General features: G+C 52.1%; 1 protein-coding gene and 1 pseudogene across 5 annotated transcripts in view; one reads left to right on the top strand and one right to left on the bottom strand.

Annotated features, from left to right (window-relative positions):
• Window positions 1-23,225, bottom strand: part of Ldlrad4 (low density lipoprotein receptor class A domain containing 4) — a 357,460-nt gene that overhangs the window by 320,736 nt on the left and 13,499 nt on the right. The gene's annotated exons all lie outside the window — the stretch shown is intronic.
• LOC124965304 (39S ribosomal protein L17, mitochondrial-like) lies at window positions 16,381-16,888 on the top strand (annotated as a pseudogene).

Below are 23,225 nucleotides of genomic sequence, written 5' to 3'. Positions count from 1 at the left end.
TGTCAAGAGAGTGGCCCTTGAGTTGTGTGCAGAGGATAGACAGATACACAGAAGGAAACAGATAAGAGAAAAATCTGGAAACGGGTTTAAGAAACAACTGGAAACATGAATCGAAACCATACAGTAATGGACGACACACTGTGGTTTCTTTCACTTAATGCAAAGGTAGGATGTCTGGTGTTAAAATTCATTTTACCTGGCCAGGTGCAGTGGCGCACACCTGTAATCCCAGCAGCTCAGGAGGCCCAGGCAGGAGGATTCCAAGTTCAAAATCAGCCTTAGCAAATTAGCGAGGCCTTGTCTCTAAACAAAATACAAAAAGGGCTGGAGGTGCAGCTCAGTGGTTAGGCGCCCCTGGGTTCAATCCCTGGTACCAAAAAAAAAAAAAAATTTTTTTTTTTTCATTTTACCAAAAGTCAGTTAGAGATGAGGAGGCAGCAGGAACCACACTGTCCCCTTCAGTCAGAAGTGCTGTGAGCCTGGCCAGCAGAGCCCCACGGCCAACCCCAGTGTGTGCTAGGAACATCCTGGCATCCAGCCTGCACATGAGATGGCCAGCCTACCCCTGACCCAGGTCTGCAACCACACTGGGCCCTCAAGCCCTGGATGGTCACAGCACCTGTCCCTTCCTAACTAAAATCACAAGGCCCCTCTCGGGGGCATGTTCTGGGCAGATTTTTACAGAAGGTAAAAGGCTAGTTGTTTAGGCTCATCGTCTCTCTGCCTCTGCGGAATGTTCTCGTTATTGGCTTAAGATAAAGGGGACCTAAACCACAGGAGACCAAACCACAGCCCGAACACTGAGCTGGAAAGAAACGTCAGCAACCCAAACGCTGAAGAACCGATCGGCCAGCTGCAAATGCCCAGAGTCAGGCTGTTAAGGGACCTGGTGAAGGAAGGGAAGGGCGGTTCCAAAAGGGACTCTGGTCTTCAGTTCACAACCGACAGCTTATTCCACTCCCTGGTCCCCCTCTGGTCATTCCTAAACGTGTGTTTAAGGAAGTTTGAATTCTGAAATCATGAGAGCAAAATGGAAGTAAAGAGCTGATCTGGTGACCGTGAAATCTTCCATGAAATGCTCCCTCACCGCCGGCCCTTCCACCCGGGGCTCCTTACCAGCAGACTCCGCTCAAGAGCTAACGACAACAACAAAAAGACTCCGTGGACTCCACTGATTCAGACTAAGCAGGAGCTTAAGAAGGAAAACTCCCACCCCTCGGCGACGGGCTTGCTCGCTGTCAAGCCAAGCGCTCCGGAACCGAGGAGAGCGGGCCGCGGCCACAGCAGGGGCTGCCTGCTGAGGAACATGGCCACCTCCACGACGGGTCTTGGTGGGGAGAAATGGACTCTGGATAATGAAATTTCCTTTCTGAACAGTAAGTAAATAAATGAAAGCTAAGGAGGAACGGAGGCCGGCAGAAGCTGGACCTCCAACCCCTGCCTGCTCCCCAGTCTTCACCGGCCACGTGGTTCCATCACCCTGCTGCTGCCAGTGAGGGCGTCCCAGCGCAGCCGGGGGACACTGGGCACAAGGTAAGCCTTGGTGGTGGGCTGTGCCGGGCACCGCAGGTGTCCAGCAGCGTCCTGGTCTCCACCACCTCGACGCCACCAGCAGCTCCCACCTTCCAGCTGTGACAACCAAAAACATCTCCAGAGCCCAAGGGACGTCCCCTGGGAGGCCAGGCTGCCCTGCCAGAGAATCGCTGCTGTGAAGCAGCCCGAACAACCGTGTGATCCTTCATTTTTCACAGTCCAAGGCCACAGGCTGCATGTCCAGCCCCAGCTGAGATGACCACAGCGCCCAGGTCTGCCATGAGCCCAAGGCAAAGGGCCAGGCGGCTGGGGCAGGAAGCCCGCGACTGGTGGGAAAACCACCACTCCCGGCGTCGCCCGGAGGCTGGCAGACATCATAAAGGAGCAGAAGGACCGGCCCGCAGTCCTCTCTCCTAGCCATCGAAGGAAGAGGGAGCCTCAAGCTGGACCTTAAAGTGAAGCTCAGTCTTTGAAAGGGAGGGAGTTGCAAACCACAGCTGCCCGCAGCACGCGGCCGTCCGCACGGCTCACGTCAGCGACTGCAGGGTGATGGCGGCACACGTGGGCCGGCTCCAGCCGCAGCACCAGGCTGCACGCAGGCCCCCTGGCAGACTCGGCGGCAGCACGTTCTGACGGGAAAGGACTTGTGACAGCTCGTAAACAGCCCTGAATGCAAACCATTGTCAAAGGCGGCACGCACAGATCCGCGCTCCTCCCGTTCCCACACGGCAATTTTCTCATCACTCTGACAAGAGAAATGTTTAAGGAAAAGGCAACAAACAGCTCTGAGATCTCGGGCAATGTTTTCCAAATAAGTGCTCTGACTTCCATCAAGCAGCCACTCCGGCTCCGCAACAGGAGTTTCCCCTCCCGGCTCGTGCACCTGCTCCAAGGACCGCCAGTCACCTGGGCTTCCCGGGTGAGCCGCTGGGGACCTTCTCCAGAGAAGGGAGGAGGCTCGGTTCCACACCAGCACGCACTCCGGCTTACCGGGGGTCTCGTTTTCAAAGGACCCTCTGGAAAAGCATCTACGGGGTGGCACACCACTGGAGATGCCATGGGCCGATTTGTAATGTGACCCAAGCATCCAGCACTGTTCACACCTGCTGGCGTTCATCGGGTTTAAACCCAGCTGCCCTAATAAAATGCTGAACCCAAGGCGAGAGGCTTCAGAAACCCTTTAAACCGTTCTAACCCAGTATTTCTCAAACTTTAAAATGCACACAAATCCCCTGGTGATCTTGTTAAAAGGCAGGTTCTGATCAGGGGTCAAAGCTGGGGCTTAGACTACATTTCCAACCTGTGCCCAGGCTGATCCAAGATCCCAGGGGGGTCGCTCAGATAACAGAGCCAGGAAAGGAACCCTAATTTTTTTTAAAGAGACAGGGTCTTGCTACATTTCACAGGCTGGCCCACACTCCTAGGCTCAGGAGATTCCTCCAGCTCAACCTCCAGAGCAATTGGGACTCTGCCCAGTTTAGGGACCCTAATTTAAAAGAATAGCAATTTCTACTCCCAACATGGAGAGGACCCATCTCAAATATCAAAAGGATGTTTTTAAGAGTGGGCAACAAGATTTAGATTCATCCAAACTTCCCACTACCTTCAGGGCAGCTCATGGATCTGTGTTCTGTCAACATATATAATCTCTGTTCTGATTTTCAATAGAATGATAGCGTATTCCAATCTTGGCGAGCCGGACACAGTGATGCACACCTGTAATCCCAGTGACTTGGGAGGCTGAGGCAGGAGGATCCCAAATTTGATGTCAGCCTTGGCAATTTAGCAAGACCCTATCTCAAAATAAAAAAAATAAAAAGGGTTGGGATGTAGCTCAGTAGTGTAAGGTGCACCTGGGTTCAATCCCCAGTACCAAAAAGAAAAAAAAAAAAAAAAGAAATCTTATGTGTACACGGCACGCTTTTCCCTGGGGAATCAAAGTGCTTTAGATAGAATCTTTCTATAGAGAAGAAATTCATTTGAATTCTGGACAACCATTAACCCTTCTTATGTCCTAAGTCAGTGGCATGTTGTTTGCTAAAACGTTAGCAAGCACAAGGGTCAGACAGGGACAAGAGGATGATGAGGGAAGACAGGCCAAAGTGATACTAACACTAGGAAGACGTTCTCTCCCTACGACACAAACGATGAGCCAAGCTGCTGCTTCCCCGACCTTCCCCATCCTGAGAAAATCCAGCTGCACCAGGTGCTGGGCCAAAACCTGAACACCTACATCCTCCCACTCCTCCTTCCAGCTCCAGCACCCGACCTAACACCGCTGCAGCTCCCCACACCCCTGCCCTGCAGGCTGTTCGCCAGAGACCCTTCCCCTCCTGAAACCTCAGCGGAGACATGGCTCTGCTTCACCTGAGCCCTGTTGGGGACCTCCAGGACCTCTCGTGTGTGCACACTCGTGCATGCACACATGTGCACGCCCGGCCTCAGGTCCCTTGCTCCTCTCCAGTCTCTGACCTCAAACACTCCAGGCAAGCTGCCGCTGAGTCTTTGCAGAGCTCCTTCAGTCTAGAAATCTCCCCAAGTACCTTCCTGCCAAATGCCACCATCTCCATGAAGCTCTCCAACCCCTACAGAGCAAACCCCACTTGGGAGTGAGTTTTTTTCTCATCTTCTTCTGTCTCTCAAAATGCAAACCTCAGCAACGGGGAGGAACTCAGCACTGGCCATCCATCAGCATCCCCCAGGTGTGTGGGCATCTGGAGGCAGGTCCGAGCATCTGCCTTACAGTCGAGAGCCTGACACCATGCCCCAGACTGCAGTCTGCCCCCCTTCGCCAGCTCAAGGGTTCCACCACTGCTCGTGGGTTTATTCATCGAATATCCCACACCAACTTGGAGCACCAGGCCCATCTCTTGGGCATCTGGAGACAAGAATGAATGAGTCTAGCCCAGTTTCACAGAACTCATCGTTACACATTGACCAGGAACAGATATTTTCTGCTACTATCATTTTATCTCACGACTGCTTTTCAGTCCCAATGCACTATTAATTAAATGAAAAGAATTGGGTGTTTTTAATGTTTCTCTTTTTGATGCTTCTTACACACAGGCGTTTTTGTTTCTTAGGCTCCCCCTTGTTCAGAGCAACAGTCACTAGAGGAAAGGCAGCGTTGGTTCATCTGTACAGTCAAGCTGTGGCTCACTGGAGCTGTGAGCTCAGCTGTGCCCCAGATAAGCTGGGTGAACTGTCCTTTCCGCACCTGTGGTAGGAGCCCCTTCCTACACCCACATCGTGCAGTCTCCACACCACAGCTAAGTGACCCTGTCATACACTGCTTAAAACAGTACAATGGCTTCTCAAGGCATATAAGATCCCACTTGATCTGTGCAGGTCAGCTTCTTGTCACTATGACAAAATAACTGAGATAATCAACTTACAAGGAGGAAAGGTTCATTTGGTTTGTGGTTTCAGAGGTTTCTGTCTACCTTCACTTGGCCCTGTTACTCTGGATCTGTGGTGGCACAGTACATCATGGTGGGAACACATGGTAGAAGAGACCGGTTGCCCACATGGTGACTGGGAAGCAAAGAGAGACAGAGAGAAGCAGCTGGGTCCCCATATCCCTTCAAGGGTGAATCTCTAGTGACTGACTGACTCACTCCCACTAGGTCCCACCTCCAAAAGTCTCCAGCAGCTCCAACAGGGCCACAGGCTGGGGACCAAGCCGGGCCTTTGGGATCCAAAGCATAGCATAGCTTCAGAAAAGGAAACCTTTACCTGCCCATAGGACCCTTGCCCCTCACCCCATCAACCCTGGCTCTCCGTGCTCCCTCCTGTCCAGTTGCTTAGGCAGCTCCCTCTACCCAGGAAGGGCCTCCATCTCCACTGGCAATTCACCAAGACATCTGTTCCTCTCAGTTTGCAGCTGGCCACCTTCCTCCGGTGTCCCCACGCCATGGCCTCCCTGGGGCCACAGGCGTGCCCTCCATGGCTCTTTCCCAGCACAGGTCTACGTGGATGCACCGAGCTCTGGTTCCCCGGGAACCCTCCACGCCCTTCATTCTTCGGGGCCAGTCCCGAGGACAGGGCCTTTGGAAGCCTCATCTCTAGGGCTGAGCAAGCAAGTGGGCAGGGAGGAGGCCTCCTCCATCCTTCCTAACAGAGGTTTGCAGTCAGATACTCCCCCGAGTGCCGGGGACAGGGGCGGCTGGGGCCCAGAGGTGCCCTGATCCATCAAGAGACCTTTGCTCACCTGCAAGGGAGGGGAAGGCGTGCATGGCCAGTTCTGTCCTCGTACCCTTAAGAGAATATGCGAGGGATGACCCCGAATTCCAGACCTCCCGTTTCCTCTGAATACATTCCCGTCCCCCCACCCACTGCTGCCCAGGTGCAGAACTCAAGGGGTGGCACACAGCACCTCCCCTGGCAAACGAACCCTGACTGGCACCTTCCACCCAGACAGGTGCTTCACCCGCTGGCGTGAAATCGGGCACCTAGGAGCCTCCGGCCATCCTGATGCTAGTTCACAAGCAGGTTAGGAAGTCCTTGTGGAGGCTGGAGGGCAGGAAAAGGGAACCCTAACATACGACTCTTCCGAGATCGCCTTATGCCTCTAAGGAGAAGCCCAGCCAGCAGCGCACTTCCCACGCACCCGCAGCACAGCGGCGCGAGCGGCGGAGCACGGCAAACTGTCTGGCTCCCCACGACAACTGCCTGTCACACGCAGACTCCGGCAAGAGCCCCGGCAGGCTCCTGCTGCCCGTTCCCCAGCGCACAGCTGCTGCAGCCCGTGGGCAGGTGTGACGTCTGACACTCGGCCCAACCCGTCCCCCTGCCTTCTGTGTCACCTCGCAGCTTCTTTGACAGCGCACCAGGACTGAAGGCATCCGCCACAGCAGGTCTCCTCTGAGACCAGGCCAGACAACTGGGCCACGCATCTGGAGCCCAGGCTGGCGGAGGAGACCCCGGCGAGGGAGGAGCCCGAGATGGAGGCAGCGCGCCTGTCTCGTGCCATCTGCTCCCGGGCCTCGCGCGGCCAGTGGTTTGGAAAACCAGCAAACACCAAGACGCAGAATAAAGAGAGGGACAGCCCTCGAGGCCGCGTGGACTCCGTCCTAGGGGCGCGTCCCCTCTCTCGCAGGGGCGAGAAGCCAGGCGGCCCAGGGCAGAAACCGCTGTGGGCGTGGCGGACGGTGGCCAGGCGGCCTCTCCACGGTCCGCACAGAGGTCTGGCTGCCACGGAAACCCGCGGCACCTCCACCCCCCACTGGTGTCCTGCTTTTCAAGGTCGGACCCCTGGTCCTCCACACCTACAGCAGTCCCACCAAGCCTGAACCTGCCCTGGGGACCCCCAGTCCTCATGTCAGGACTTCAGGGCTTCCTCATTATCCAGCCAGCCACCTGATGGACAGCGGGGCGGGGCCCTGTCCTGCGCAGAGCATGCGCGGTAAGTCATGGTCAAGGCAGGGAGCGCGCGTGCCTTCAGCTCTCACTGAGAACCCTGTTTACACAAGGGGACATTCGGAGCTGACCGGAGTACCCATACCCCTTCTAACAATAGTACTTCACAGAGCCACACTTGAGTTACCATGGAAGCCACTGGCTAGTTTTGAGGACCAATAACAGAAGCAACCAAGGAATTCTACATTTGGGCTAAGCAGTTGTCCTTCAAGATACCAGCTCCTCAAATTTTAAGTGACCCCCAGGGCTGGACGCTGGAAACCAGGAGGAGCCGCTAAGCCTGGTGTGAGGTCGTTTCCCAATACAACACAGAAGCCGGTGTCCATCTGTCCATCCCCTTTCACTCCCTCGCTCCTTCCTAACAACATGGAAGGGTAATGCTTTGCCAGCCCCGGCCAATACCCAGCAAAGACACAGAAGCAGAAAGCTCTGGTCTGGGAAGGGAGGATAGTAGGTACAACGGGAACTCCCAACTAGCATCCGGGAGGTGACCCAGGACCCTGGCACCCAGGGAAAGCAGAACATGGAAGGTGACGGTCTTCCTCCTGTTAGAGGTGTGACTTTAGCTGGCTCTTCCAATGCCCAACTCGAGAGCAGCAGAGTTAAGGGAACTGGAGAGGTTTCCTAAAACACTGGGTCTCACTGCACAAACCAACTCCAGGGGATACACAGAGCATCCCAATGACACGTCCCCTGCATGTGGAGCATTTTTCTTGGAAAGCATTTTTCTGGGATCCAATTATTTAAAGGGGTTCATGACAGAAACCCAAGAGCATTATCAGGAAGAGACCACGTGGCCAGAAACACAGGAAAGCAGGTGAGCAGTCAGAACTATAGGTCCACACTGTTGCACGGAGGGCACTGTGGGGGGGCAGGTGAGGACAGAAAAGCGAGGCCAGCCTCCGGTTGACCACCGTCACGCACACTGATCATCAGCCAGGATCCCCTGGAGGATCTCTATCTTCATCAAGTTTGAACTTTTACCACAATAAAAAGTTAACAAATCAAAGAATTTATTTTTAAGTGACAACTAAATGCAACAGAGCATAGTAGACTGTCTGAGCCCAGGAAGAGGATGTCAGTAGAGAAACGCGTGAAATCCAATCAGGTCTGGGGTTGGGGTCAGCAGGCCTGGGGGGTGCTGGCTTCTCAGCCTGAGTGTGCTGTGGCCCTGGAGTCCCTGGGGCAGGAGAGCAGGGTGCAGGGTGCACAGGAGCTCTCTGCACCGTCTCTGCAGCTCTCCTACAGTCATCTCAAAAAAAAACCCCTTTTTTAAAAAGCGGTGCCTTAGTGATAGAAAGGGGAAGAATGCATATTTAAAATCCTGCAGCCATGTTGAAAACATAACCCAAAATACCTACTCCTCCTGGCACCTAAAAAGCTAGCCGGGTTGGAATGCAAGAGAGTGTCTGGTAAGACTGAACATGTTTCTAATTATGACTCGCAGAGGCCTTGAGTTTACCCAGGATCATTTTTGTTCTTAACACACCATCACTATATCTGAATACGATGAATATTCATTTTGTTAGGAAAATTTTTTTAAAAATTGTAGATAAAAAGGCATTACAGAGTATCAGAAATAAAATAAACCTACCATTTAAAAACCCCCGTTATTGTGTTTGGGATCTACCTGCATGACTACAGATGGTCCCTGACTTACTACAGTTCAAGCTGTGAGTTTTCAACTTCACGATGGAGAAAATGTGATACGAATTCAGGAGAAACTGTACTGTTTTGAAGTCTGATCTCTGGATGCCAGTTTTCCAAGTCACTGACAAAGTCAGAGAATCCTACGCCATGGGTCACCTTTTCATTACAGAGTACTGCCCACTCCAATGCCTGCTGCAGCCCATACACAGCTGGCCAGTCACCCAACAGGGCACATTGTATACGATGGCCAGGCCAAGTGATGAGAATCCCTGCAGCCCCGAGCTCTGTGAACACCCATCCACAGTCTCCAGGCAAACACCCGGTAAGCCACTGTCCCTCACCTCAGCTCCAGACAAGCACTGCACTGAAACCTGACCACAGATTCCGGCGAGAGTCAGCCAAGGGGACAAGGTAACATGGTAAGTGGTAGCCTGCTGGGTTTCAGTCCGTCCAAACATAGGACTGCAAAAACACACCCAAATGCCCATTCCCAGGTGCCAGGGCAGCTGAGGCCCTAAGAGCACAGCACCATCTCGACACAGTCAGAAGCCTGTGCAGCCTGGAGTCAGGGACAGCCGGCTGCAGACCACCTGAATCTCTGCAGGCTGCAGTTAGCTCCTCAGTAATGCTTTGTGATGATTTCAGGCGATACGGGTTATCTGAATTTATCATTGTTCATGCACTTTAATTAGCCTCTAAAAATACAGGGACCCAACCTTCATGCCAATCTTTGTTCACACATCGAATCCGTTTTTAACAATGCATTTTTAATTTGCTCTTGAGCGTCTACTTATACATCTGTCAGTGCCTGCCTTCAAATTCCAGGCAGAGACTGACTCTGGAGAGAGGACTGAGAGGCACAGCATCCCAAGCTCGGAGCCCCACTCCACGGAGACACACAGGTACCTGGCACACGGATTTCCAAGCTACAGGCAAGTGTGGTCTGGACTGGGAGGAAGAGAGACTGAAGAACAGCCTGTCACAGATGCCCCTCACCCCCTGCAGGAGCTGAGCTGCCACCCGTGGGGCAGACCTAGGGAATGACACCCTGCACCCACACTGAAGCAGAAACGACTGGCCGTCTACCTCCCCTGTGCTGGGAAACGGCCGTTCACATCCCTCAGGGACCCATGGGTCACAGCGAAAGTCAGGTGCAATGCTGTGGACCCGAGAGCCAGCCCCAGTTCTCGACTGACCTGGGCATGTTGCTTAATCTCGAGCTTCAGTTTACTTTTGGAAAGTGAAGATCATCAAAGTAGCCAGTACAGGAAGCAGCAGCCAAAGCCCTGTTGAATATTAATGAGGTGGAGAGGTATCTTCTGCTAGAATAAACTCAACAAAAACTTTAGGCTGCCCCTAAAATCAACCTCACTTAAATTCAATGCATGGATTGAAAAAAAAAGAAAAAGTCTCCCTCACTTGCCTGCATCCCCAGGAGCCAGGCAGCCCTGCCTGAGGCTCTTCCAAGTCCAGGTGCACGTGGTCCTCAAGGCCGGGGCCTGCCTCTGCTCACATGCACCACACATACTGGTACCTGACATCCTTTCTCCACATTTCCCGCAGGGCACTGACCGGGCACAGTTAGGGAAACTCCCTGCTTCCGCCAAACGGAGGGGGAGGGACACCAAAGTGAGGCCCACGCCACGCCACGTGCCTGAGAAGGAACACGCCGACCCAAAGAAAGCAGAGGCTACAAACAGGCGACCCCTGTACCCAGAGAGTCAGACCAAGTTCCTGATGAGGCATATGATGCCTGCTTCCCAAATTTAAAACAAATGTTCCCACCTGACCACAAAGACAGAAAATCCCAAGCATGAGATCCATACGTCCACAAGCTCCACCAAAGTTTCACATGGAAGCATTCGAAGGGCCTGCTGGGTGTGTGCGTGCGCACACGCAGGTGTGCATGTGTGTATACGTGTGTGTACGTGTGTGTGCGTGCATGCGTGTGCATACATGTGTGTATGCATGCATGTGCATGCATGTGTGTGTGCACGTGCGTGTGCGTGTCGGGGGAGGGAGAACGGCATCACTGTGGATGAACGCGAATGACTGAGCCATGAAGAGGAGCGCACTCCGCGTGCACAGATAAAGAAGGTGAAAGACTTCCAAGGTTAAGTAGTCATTTTAGTAACAAAAAGGGAAGCACAGGTAAATGGGAAAAAACTGAGGTCTTAGAACAGGGCAAAGGCCTTGACACCAATTTCTGTTTACAACTGTTACAGTTTGGATCTGAAATGTCCCCAAAGGCTCCTGTGTCGAAGCCTTTGTCGCCAGTGCACCTGTGTTCAGAGGCGGGGCCTCTGGAAGGTGACCAGGACCGAGGGCTCTGGTCTCACCTGTGGACCAACTCTGACAAATGCCTAGCCTAGGGGGCTGTGGGAAACTGGTGGAACTTGGGGGTGGGGGGCCTAGTTGCTGCTTCCTGCCTCACTGTCTCTCGGTTTCCACGTCACCAGGAGACGCACAGCTTTCCTGGGTCATGGGTTTCCGCCATGATGTTCTGCTTTGCCTCAGGCTGAAAAACAACTGGGCAAGCACTGTGGATTGAACCATGAGCCCAAATAACCTTTCCTCCATCAAGCCGATTTTCTCAGGTATTTTGTCACAGTGATGGAAAGCTGACTAACATGCATTTAACAAGTGACAGGCAGGTAGGAAGGGAGAGCGCTGGGAGGGAAGGAGGCGGGGAGGTGGGGACGGGTACGGGCTGAGGCGAAGCTGTCAGTGCTGTCTCCACATTCTTGAGAGCTGTTACTGCGTCCACTCTACAGAAGTCACACCCAGGGTTAGGAGCCAGAGTGGCAGAGGCTGGAGACAGCTTCATTTCCCTCCTCCGGTCTCTTGGGGCCCTGCCCCCACACCCTGCTGTTCCCTGACAAGGTGACAAGGTGCCCTCCAGGAAAGCATGGCCTGATTGGGAGACTCAGATCTGCTGGGGTCAGACACAAAGCCCGTCGGTCCTTTCAGCATAAAAGAGCCCAGAGTCATTCAAACCAGGGTGCAGAACTAAGGGACACAGGGACAAAGGCGTGGGGGGATGGGGCGGGAGTGCAGGGCAAGCTGGCCAACGGAGGAGCCAGGCCAGGAAGCTCCAGACCAGCAGGACGAGGAGCCACCCTGAATAAAGATGGGCATCTGAGGTCAGAGCCGTGCAGAAGCTGTTAGATGCACTTTAATAAACTACTTGGAAATCACATTTATTAGAGTTAAGTCAAGCAACACAACTCTGCATTCAGTTCTCATTTCTTTTTTCTACTTACTTTATAGACCGCATCGTATACTAAGGGGTAAAACGTTATTACTCTGTATTATTGTTCTAAAAATTCCATTTCTTAATGAAAATCATTAGTAAGTGCTTGAAGGTGTGTTTTCTGTAGAGGAATAAATTCAAGAAAGCTCTTGCCTGCCTTACCTTAATTAGATGTCACTAATCAGCCCACATAGCCCCAGGCCTAAAACCAAACACCAGGGGGAATGAAATCACTCTTTAACAGCTTCCTAAAATCTTTACCCCTTAACCCTGGAAGAAATGGGAATTATCAAAGCATGAAGTCGGGAGGCTGGTTTGGAGGTGATGTGAAATTTCCTTCTGGGTAAAACTTGAAATGCCGGAAGGCTGAGCCTGTGAAGGTACAGAATTCCAGAGGCCGATGTGTCCACGCATCTCCTTGACTTAACACGCCCTGTTAGACGCACACTGCGTCTCTTTCCTAAGACCCTCCGTGTTATATAAGGGTCTTGGCACTACACATAGATTTTCGTAGCTGTCTTGGAGTCACTTCTGGAAGAAGATGGATATGCAAAAAAGAACTAAACAGGATCAACTGCAGCCCAAGGAGCAGTGAACCCGGGTTGCCCACAGAATCCCTTCTCTGCTCAGACACTGGGCTGAGCTCATCTCACACCTGCAGACCCGGAACTCTGGAGCCTGAGCCCTATTCCCCACCAGAGGGTGACCAACCGAGACTCCAGGGGCCACCCCAACAGAAGGCCCTGCCTCCTGCAGATGGCGGAGGGTAAGGACATAACAGAGGGGGACTTCTCCAGGAACCCATCCCACTGTGACCTCAGCAGTACCTAAGTGTCTCTAGACACGAACAGGAAAGCACGTTCTTTAAATTACAGAAAAAGATGGTGGCGGCACTAGATGGTGTGACGGTCACCTTTACAACCCCAACCTCCAGCAAGCGTGATGAGAACACGGGCTGTGTCTCATGCACGGCCCTGGAGAGCAGCATCCGAAGTGCTCAGCACGAGGGGGATGGGGTTGCTGGTGGGGAAGCAGGTCTCTGCTGCCCAGGGGGGCCCTGCAGTGCCCAAGTTGGAATGGTCACCCTGTCACCAGCCTGCCCAACAGGAGGAGCGCTGCCCACCAAGGCCACAACAGCAGTGTTGGGCACGACGCTGGGCGTTGGGTGGGGGCCTTTACCTGCTGCCCCCACCGTGCCCGTTGGTCCCTGAGATACGCCTGTTCCACGACACTCAAGTCCGTGTAGCCAAGCTTCGCTGTCCACATGTGGGAGCTCTGGCCCACATGTTCTCCAGGTTCAAAGCAGCTATTCTTCAATGTGATGATAAACATCAGGATCGCTAAAACCACCCCTGCAAGTCTCTCTGAGTGAACCTTTGAGTGCCCACAAACCACACTGGGGAAGCACCCAGTGGGCACTAGGACCAGGGGGGGACATGGCACTGCTTTGGATCCTCACAAGCTGTGGTGCCATGAGGTGCCACATGAGGTGCAGCACAATTGTTTCTTAGGCAAAACTGGTGAGACCCCAGTCCAATCCGTCATTCTCCCCTCATTTGCCCACTTGCCCAGCAAACTGAACACTGACTGTGTGTATGCCATACTGGGCACCTACAATATGGAGTGGACAGTACAGTCCAAGACTGCTCCACATTCACAGCATTTGGTGAAGGCAGGCACTGCACAGTTAGAAAGGAATGGCACATGTGCACGCACACACACACACACACACAGGTGCAAACAGGCACACACGCACAAGTGCAATCATGTACACATGCACACACATACACACACAGGTGCAAACAGGCACACACGCACAAGTGCAATCATGTACACATGCACACACATACACACACAGGTGCAAACAGGCACACACGCACAAGTGCAATCATGTACACATGCACACACACACACACAGGTGCAAACAGGCACACACGCACAAGTGCAATCATGTACACGTGCACACACACACACACACAGGTGCAAACAGGCATACACGCACAAGTGCAATCATGTACACATGCACACACATACACACACACACAGGTGCAAACAGACACGCGCACACGCATACATACAGGTGCAAACAGACACATGCACACACACACAGGTGCAAACAGACACGCGCACACGCATACATACAGGTGCAAACAGACACATGCACACACACACAGGTGCAAATAGACACACATACACATGCATACACACACAGATATAAATAGGCACATGTGCACGCACACGAATACACACACAGGTGCAGACATGCACACCATGTGCACACACACATACATGCACACATATAAACGTGCACCATCACTGAACTCTGAGGAAGCACCCGGGACGCGGGCACTGCCCTGCCCTGGAGAGCCTCAAGGGAAGAGGGAGGCAGAGCAGCGGCTCCCAGTCCAGAGCACCCACAGGGAGACCGAGGCAGCAGCCAGGAAGGACCTGCGCAAGGGCACAGCACACAGGAGGGGACAGTGTGAAACCACTTCCAGTGCCAGTCTGTGGAGCCCAGGAGCACTGAGCCTGCGGACGGTGCAGCACCTTCCAGACCGGGCACTGGCTGTTCAGTCAGCAGGGCCAGGCAGGGCAGGGGCGCCCGGGGCTGTTCTGTGTGGAGGTGACCCGAGAGACTTTTCAAAGCACCTCGGCCTCGCCTGTGCCCAACTCCACCGCTGAGATAGGTCTTGGATTGGATCCTTTAAAATTCCAGCCTATTGGTTATCAATGATTTTCTATGTCCAAGGCCATGAAAGCCAGGCCAAAGAAATATTTATATACTTATGAAGTCCCTTCGGTCCCCTACAGCTGGTGTGAGGGAGGTCACCTGGGCCCACGCAGCACCAGGGTGTCCCCACAAGCACCCGCCGCGAACATCAATATGCAGTCCCTGGAGCCAGGGGAGGCTGGCCTGGCAGGCCGGCCGCAGCCAGGGCCTGGGGCTCCCTGGCGTAACAGCTGGGGCAGCCCACGGGGAGGAGGCACATCACAGGGCACCTGCACGGGAGGCCCCCGCTGGAGGCTAGCCAGAGACTTCAGGCTCTGCTCCTCCCAGGGCCACACGGGACAGCTGGGTGCCTGTGCCCCGCCACCGAGGCACGCTGTAGCCAAAGAGAGTTTTCAAAGGGTAAAGGAGAGAAGGTGAAGGCAGGGAAGCCTCGTGAGCCCATCTGAAGTCTCTCCAGGCCGAGGGACAACCGCTGCTCTCATGAGCTGGAAGGCTGCACCTGTAATTCATTCTAACTGATCAAAATTCAGACTAGTTAATGCACTAGCTAATTAGAATTTAAAAGGGTGCCATTGCCGTTCAGGCACGCTCATTTGGGAGCTATTGAAATCCCCCTACAAGGCGTAGGTGAAAAGGGAGAGAAGTCTGTTTAAACTTCTAAGTGGTCCCTTCAATACCCTTTGTTCCCTCAAATCCCTGAGCTCAGGAGGCTAATCTCATTGGATTAGCTGCATTAACATTTCCAGTATCCTCTCCCCTAGGACCAGCCCTCCCACCAGCAAGCTAGGTCCAAGGACACAAATGTTCCATCAAATCCAGTTACAAACAGCCATCTGCATGCCAGCACTCCGACAGAAACCACAGCCCTGGCGAGTCCGCAGAGCCGGGGCTGGCGGGGAGTGCCCGGGATGATTCTGGGTGACGCATTCCACACTGAAAACACTGGCAGTCACCATCCAGGTAGCACCCACGATGTGCAGGCCCCTCCCCGGGCTTCATCTGTGGAGTCTCCTGAAGAATGGCACAGACACAGAGATGTGAACCTGGGCCAGCAGGGCCCTCCTCCTCGCCCCGCTGCCTCTCAGGGTTGTGAGCACAACGCCACATAGGTACACCTTCCCCCTCGCCTGTCAATAGCTCTGAAGAAATTAGCTTATCGCAGAAACCCAGCAAGCAGAGTAAGATATAGAAGGCTTCCTTTTGGGGGTGAACAGAGGCAGCCCAAAGTTGGCTTTCGTCCCATCCAGGAGTGCTTGGTGTTTGGGAAAAAGTTTTTAAAAAGCTGCTAGTCTAAAATCCTTCCAGTTGAGCGAAGGGACCACCATCAAGAAGTGACATAAAGAGGGGACAAGTCCACAGTGGCATGCTTTTGAGAGGTGACTCCACCTCCTTTTACACCAAACCTCACCCAGTCACTCAAAGTTGGGTCTCCTGTTCCTACCCCAGAAAATAAGACAAAAAGAAGCCCTTTACCACTCTTCATTGATCCCTCTCTCCAACCTCTGGCAACCACTGATCTACTTTCTGTCTCTGTGGATTTGCCCATTCTGCACATTTCATATAAACAGACACACAAAATGCAACCTTTGTCACAACTTCCTTTCACTTGGTATCATATTTGCAAAGTTCACACTGTAGCATGTATCAATACTTCACTCCTTTCTATTACTGAATAATATTCCATTTTATGGATATGCCACATTTTGTTTGTCCATTCATCAGCTGATAGACATTTTGGTTGTTTCTACTCTTTGGCTATTAAGAATAATGCCAGGGGGCGGGGAGGACAGGGACTATGCGGCTGTCTGTCTCCGCTGCTATCTCCCACGGCCGCGTGTTTCACCACCTGGGCCACCGCGAGTCCTGCATCCACCTTTCACGGAACTTGCTCACAGGACTAGTGCGACAAGAACACATCGAGGCGTCATGGGACAAGATGAGACACTGAGAACGACTATGGAAAGCTGGGAGACACCAACGAATGAGCTATGTGCATGGCTGACTTCTGGCTCCCAGAAAAGGACTTGATCCCAAAGCTGTTTCAAGCACTGGCCCCTCGGTTCCAAGATCAGAATGGGGGCTACACAAGAATGTTGCGGATCCCAAACAGCCGTGAACAAGATCCAGCCAGAATGGCAGTGATTGAATATAAAGGGAACTGCCTCCCACCCCTGCCTCTGCCTCGTAGAGACAGCAACCTGACACTCCTGAACCAGCTGCTGCAGGGTTTGCAGCAGGACCTGCACCAGAACCAGAACGCAAACTTGAGCAGCTCCCACACAGCTCAACCGCCAAGGGTTTAACTGGAGCAGGAAGGTCTGTGACTCTCTTCAGTGCCTGTGATCACAGGCCTTTGGAGCTCTTTTCATGTCTGAGAAGAACTAGAATTGTGAAATGCCAGCCTTAATGAGGCCCAGAACCTTCTGGGGAGCCACATGGCCCTCTCTTTGCACAACAGATAAAATTCCTTACGTGAATGTAGGTAAATTGATCTTTTTGTCTTCCCTTAGAATTTCTAAAAAATAATAACTATCAAAATGCTCAGTCTAAAAAATAATAAAAATTAAATACTCAGCCAAAAACAAAAAAGAAGAATGCTGGGCTGGGGTTGAGGCTCAGTGGTAGTGCACTTGCCTAGCATGTGGGATGCACTGGGTTCATTCCCCAGCACCACATGAAAAAAAAAAAAAAAAAAACTAAATAAACAAAATAAAGGTATTGTGTCCATCTATAAAAAAATATTTTTTAAAAAGAATATTGCTACCACGAATGTTAGTGTACAAGTTTTTGTGGGTATGTGTATTTTCAATATGTATAATAGTGGTATTGTTGGGTCAGAGCCCTCTGTGTTTTTGAAGAACTGCCAAACTGTTTTCCAAAGTGCCTTTACAATTCTACCAGTAATGTTCTGGCTGCAGCAGTGCACACCTGTAATCCCAACAACTTGGGAGGTTGAGGAAGGAGGATCGCAAGTTCAAGGTTAGCCTCAGCACCTTAGCAAGACCCTCAGCAACTTAGCAAGACTCTGTCTTAAAATAAAAAATAAAAAGGGCTGGTGCTATAGCTCAGTGGTTAAGTGCCTCTGGGTTGCATTCCCAGTACAACTCTCACCCCACAAAAACAGGTCTTCAAGTAGTGCATGAGGGTTCCAATTCCTCCACATTCTTTCTGATACTTGTCATTGTCTGTCATTTAGATTATTGTTATCCTAGTGGATGTGAAGTGATATATCAGTATGCTCTTGCTTTGCAGTTCCCTGAAGGCTAATTATGTCGAACACTTTTTCATGGGTTTATGGACCATTTGTACATCTGCTTTGGAAAATTCTCTATTCCGATCCTTTGCCCAATTTTTTTTTTTTTTGATCCTGAGAACTGAACCTAGGGCCTCCCACATGCTAGGCATGTGCTTTGCCACTAAGCTATATCCTCAAACCATGCCCAATTTTGTGTTAGTTGTCTTTTTCTATTTTGAGTTAAAAGACTTTATTTATTCAGTATATAAATTGTACCACTTGCGTCTAATGTGATTACAGATACAATTGGAGTTGAATCCATCATTTTGCTATTTGTCTTGTTTCCTTTATTTACTTCTTTTGTGTTTTCTTTTCATATAGAGTGTTTTTGTATTTTATTTTATACCCACTATTCATCTTTGTAATTATACCACTTTATTTTAGCTGTTGCTCTGAGATTTAAAATGTTTGTCTCTAATAAAGTATACCTTTAAAACATACAAAAAGAGAAAAAGAAAAGAAAGGAGAGAGAGGGAGAGATCCTGGATCTCTCCAGGTTGATTTGGTGTCCCCTAGACTTGGGCCTAATTATGCTTTGGGGCATAATTGTTAGAGTTTGCATTTTCCAATAGTTTCCAAGCACGCGTGTCGTGGGTATAGAGAGCAGCCTCACTCTGCTTTCTGATTCCTTCTACCATCAGCCCCACAGAATGGAGACTCCCTGTGGAAGGAGAGTCACTGACCCAGAAAACAAGAGGAAACCAGGAGGGCAAAGGCCCTACCCAGCCTCTTATTTCAGAGACACAATTTTAACAGCATTTCAGACAAGTTGCTAAAATTCTCTTGTCTTCAGTTCTCTCCTTCATAAACTGAGTGATCACAACACCTTCCAACTCATAAATGAGGTGGAAGTATCCAGCAAAACTATCCCTCAGAAATGGAAGAGAAATATCAAAAGTAGACTTTAAATGTCGATTCTTTAGTAATAAATAAGAGTTTCTAAATTTTTTGAAGGAATTCTACATATGGGTGAAAGTGACAAAAACATGGAGTGATCAAACATCATGGTACACTTTTAGACCGTGAAGGCAAATAACGATCTAGTGAGGAAAACGATCAATCCTAAATGTGGTCGCCTGACGAGACTGCTGTATTCCAATGAGAAAGGTCACACATGGCAAGTGCTGAAGAGTATGAAGAAGTTTTCAGAGGGGAATCTGAGGCCAAAGACCCTGAGTGACCACAGCACCTGGGACAGGCCAGTCATCCAACAGTGCACCCTGAGAGAAGGGACCTGGGGCTGTTCTGGAGACAGGCTGACTTGGAGTCAGAGCAGGAAACAAAGTCCCTGTTCCCTGGATGTCTACCAACTGCTTTTTTCCATTGAAAAGAATCGCCCCAGTTCCACTTGGACCTGGAGCCAGGATCAAACTCTCCTGGCCAGAAGGAATGGGCGGCCACTGTCCACAGCCCAGAATCAGAACAAACTTCCTTGACACCAAGCCTGTGGGCTAGAACTAGGGTGCTAAGAGCCCATCTGCGGTGGCTTCGTAGAGCCTCGTCCAATCAAACCATGGGAGGAGGTGGACAGAACACAGCAGGACGCTAGTGACCCGACCAGAGGCCAGGACATGGGAGATGCACGCAGTCCCCCTGTTTCAAAGTAGATGCCAGCACGGTCCTGACAGTCACAGTAACTCTGCAAGCCAGGCCAGTGTCATTGCTGCCATTTTCCAGAAATGAGGGACCAGGACTTAGGCTGGCCTAAGACCACACCCCACAAATAAAGCAGAGCCCAGCACCCACACATGGGTCCTTCATGGCTCTTCCAGTTCCCTCAAAGGGGTCCCTGGAGACTCCCCAACTCTGACAGCCTCCAGGGCCACCCAAGTCACATCTCCACCACATTAGTCCCACAAGCGGGTCCCCACAGATAAGCTGAGCTGCACAGGGGCCGCCTACTGCTTTTCCATCACTCTGTCTCCTTTTTAAACATAGGGCTGGATGTCAGGGGTGTGCAGTATGCCCCGCACCAGGACCCGGGATGGAATGTCACAGCCCTGTCTCTTAAGTTGAACTGTGCTTCCAAGCCAGCCTATGAAGGGAGATGGTGCTTCCAGGGTGTGGAACATCGCCTCCAAGACAGACATTAGCACTTCCGCAAGACCATCGCCTGCCACTGTCAAGCAGCATGACACAGAACGCCCGGTGTGGGACAGACCCTGCTCCACCAAGATGGGGTGCCAAGCCAGCCGCGGGTAACAATAACAGGGAAAGATGGAACGAGGATCGTGTGTGACTGTCCCCACACCTAATGAGGAACTCTGCTTCCTGCAGTCCCGCCCGGCTCATTCAGGCAGCACCGTGTCAGGGACCACGCTCCGGAGAGTCAACCTTGCTGACCCCATAGTAACTTCATCCCTGCTTCCAAAATGCTTAAAAAGACACGCATCTCGTGGTTTTGTGCAATTTTTCAGAAACTGATTCTCTGATTCCACACCCTTCATTAATGTGGTTCATGGGGAATTTTCTCATGAAAACAGAAACACATGGTCATTATAGAAAAGATGAAAGGCAAGGTGTTCTGAGATGGCCCCAGTCCACACTCCGAAACCTATTTCGCTGGGGTGTGTTTCCTTCATCTGTTTTCCAGGAGGAGGTCTGTGTGCCCGTGTCGTCCGAAGCAGAGGTTCCTGGCAGAGAGGAGGACCGCAGCTCAGCCCCACCGGGCATGCCCGACAGAGGGGAAACCACTGTCGGAGGCTGATCTGCAAAGGTGAGTGTGGCTGGTGGCCTGATGGCACCATCAGTGGAAATGAACTGCTGCTGTCTGGCTCTGTCTTTCTCGGGATTCCCCCCTGCCTCCCCTAGGTAGCTGGTCTCACAATCCTTGTGGATTTTAAATGCAAGGCAAAAAAAGTCAACTCGAGAAGCTGAGATTCCAGAATATAAGCCTGGTCAGATGAGAGGAAAAGGAGCCAGACTTCCAGGTAACTGCTGCTCACGTAGTCAACTTTGAAAAGTCAGAAAAAAGACCCAAGGACTATATTCCTCTGCTTTGAACTTTTCCTGATACCGACCTAAGATCACAGCAGAGGCAGCTTGTCTACATGCAATGGTTTTAATAATGTTAATAAGTCTGATGGCCATTTACAGCCTGATGAATTTGCTTTAAAACATGTAAATAATATCTAATTCATTATGATTTATTTAGCCAGCAAGTTAAATTTGAGGGAGAGAAGAGTCAGTCTGGAAAACGGTGGCTTCTCTGGACTTCTAGAAGGTAGTTCTCTTTGTGGGGGAAACAGTAAAATAAGAATTCTTGTAGGGCCGGGGCTCAGTGGTAGGGCACCAACACAGCATGCACAAGGCCCTAGTTCCATCTCCCAAAATATGAAAAAATAAAAAGAATAATTTAATGTAAGTGCATAGAAACCCAAGCGGAGGGATGGGTGGGGCCGTGACAGCGCCCAAGGACACCGACAAGGGCCAGGGCCGGCCTCCCCAGGCTCGTCCCTTTCACTTCGGCAGCTGTACTTCAGTCCTCCCGGCAGGATTTTGTCTGCACTGAGGCCTGACCTGACCCATCAGCAGCTCTGCCGAGAGCCCTGACCCAGCCTGGCCGTCACCCAGGAGTCAGCAGAGGGAGGAGCCAGACTGCTCTGCCCGGAGCACCCCGCCCTGGGAGTCCCGCAGACCTGCCCCGACCTCCCGCCACGCAGGGCTGCTCCATTCATGGGTCAACACACAGTCCAGGGCTGCTCCGGGGGTGGGCAGAGCAGGGACAGGAGGGTGACCTCAGAGCTCACTTGCTAGGCGAGACAACTCCAATGCTTGCAATAGGACATGACAGAGGACAACAGCACAGGTGTGGCCAAGACCCCAGGAGGGACCCCTGAGAGGGCCTGAACAAGCCGGCCCCTGGAAAACCACGGGGCTCTGCCGGGCAGGAGCTGGTCAGGAGAGCAGCTCAGAGGGAGGCGGCCAGGCAGGAAGCCCAGGGGGCAAAGGGTGCACGAGCCACCGGAGCAAGGGTCCCACGGTCACTCACTGCTGTGTTCAGTTGAGACCACAGAGATGCAGAGGAAGGAGGGCTAGGGGATACCTGCGGAAACCCAGGGAGAGAGACACCCTGAGCATAGGGTGGTGACCAGGACGAGTGACGGGGCTTGGGACGAACTCCGAGGGCAAAAGCAGTGGGGTCTGTTCACAGATGGGGTCACGGCTGGGGGCGAGGGGGCGAGTAAAGGAAGGACAGGGATGTGTGGCCCAAATCTGGGCAGGCAGGAAAACTGACTTCCGAAATGGGCCAGTGAGAGAGTAAAGGACAGGAGGCAGGGGACCAAGGGGACAGAGGGAGCAGGCAGGGGATCAAGGGAACACGGATGGATGAGGAATCAAGGGGACCATGGATCAAGGGGGCATCAAGAAGGTCTGGGGCTCATATAGGAATACACGACCAGAGTAACTTCACATCATGTACAACTAAAAGAATGGGAAGATACTCCATCTATACGTCAAAACACATTCTACCGACGTGGATAATTAAGAAGAACAAATAAATGTTTTAAAAAGGTTTGGGTTGAGGGTAAAAAGTGTGCGCGTGTTGCTGAGGATGGAACCCAGGGCCCTCTACACTCCAGCCAAGGGCTCCCCCTGAGCTACACCCCAGTCTGAGAGTTCTTGTTCTCACACGTTGGCTTGGGGTGACGATGCCCGGCAGGCAGTGAGGTGTAAGAGCCTGGAGCACGCAGTCCAGGGGCGAGACCCCCACAGAAACACCTAACCAGTCTTCACACCTGCAAAACAATTCCGCCCCCAGCTCTGCAGATGTGGGTCCACAGTTCTCAGTTGAGAACTCTCCCTCCACCCACAGGTGAGAGACCCTGTTTCCTCCTGGCTCTGCAGTCACCTCACCTCCTGGGCAGGTTTTCTTTGGCCAGTCATTTCACAGAAAGAAGAGACCAAACACCCAGAGATATCTCTGCCTAGAGAAGGCGGTCCTGCGCTAACACCAGAAACAGGGACAAACAGGTCCCAGAGGAGTGTCTTTCAGCTAACACCGTGCTCAGTTCTTCGCCAGCTTTCCAAAGCAGCTCCTCTACTCTCTCCGGGGCTCTGCTGGGCATTCCCCCACGACTCCAAGAGCGAGCCCCAACGCCCCTGAAGTCTCGCCATGTCCTCCCAACAGTAAACAAGCAAACAAGCTTACAGATGGCAGTTACCACCGGATCATCCCATGGCGGAGGATGTCCTGAATGGCGGGGAGACCTCTCGGCCCTCCTGGCAGCCCGGCCAGTGTAAGGGGCACTTTTCACCCTCAGTTTCCTTGGGGCAGACCTGTTTGAGAGGTGCCGAGGCTTTTGGGATACCCAGGACGCCCAGCAGCGTCGTGTGTGACTGCA

Source organism: Sciurus carolinensis, chromosome 15 (genome assembly GCF_902686445.1).
Source record: "Sciurus carolinensis chromosome 15, mSciCar1.2, whole genome shotgun sequence".
NCBI classification, from domain to species: Eukaryota; Metazoa; Chordata; class Mammalia; order Rodentia; family Sciuridae; genus Sciurus; species Sciurus carolinensis.
The sequence above is the reverse complement of the archived record's forward strand: the minus strand, read 5'-3'. Positions and strand labels throughout refer to the sequence as shown.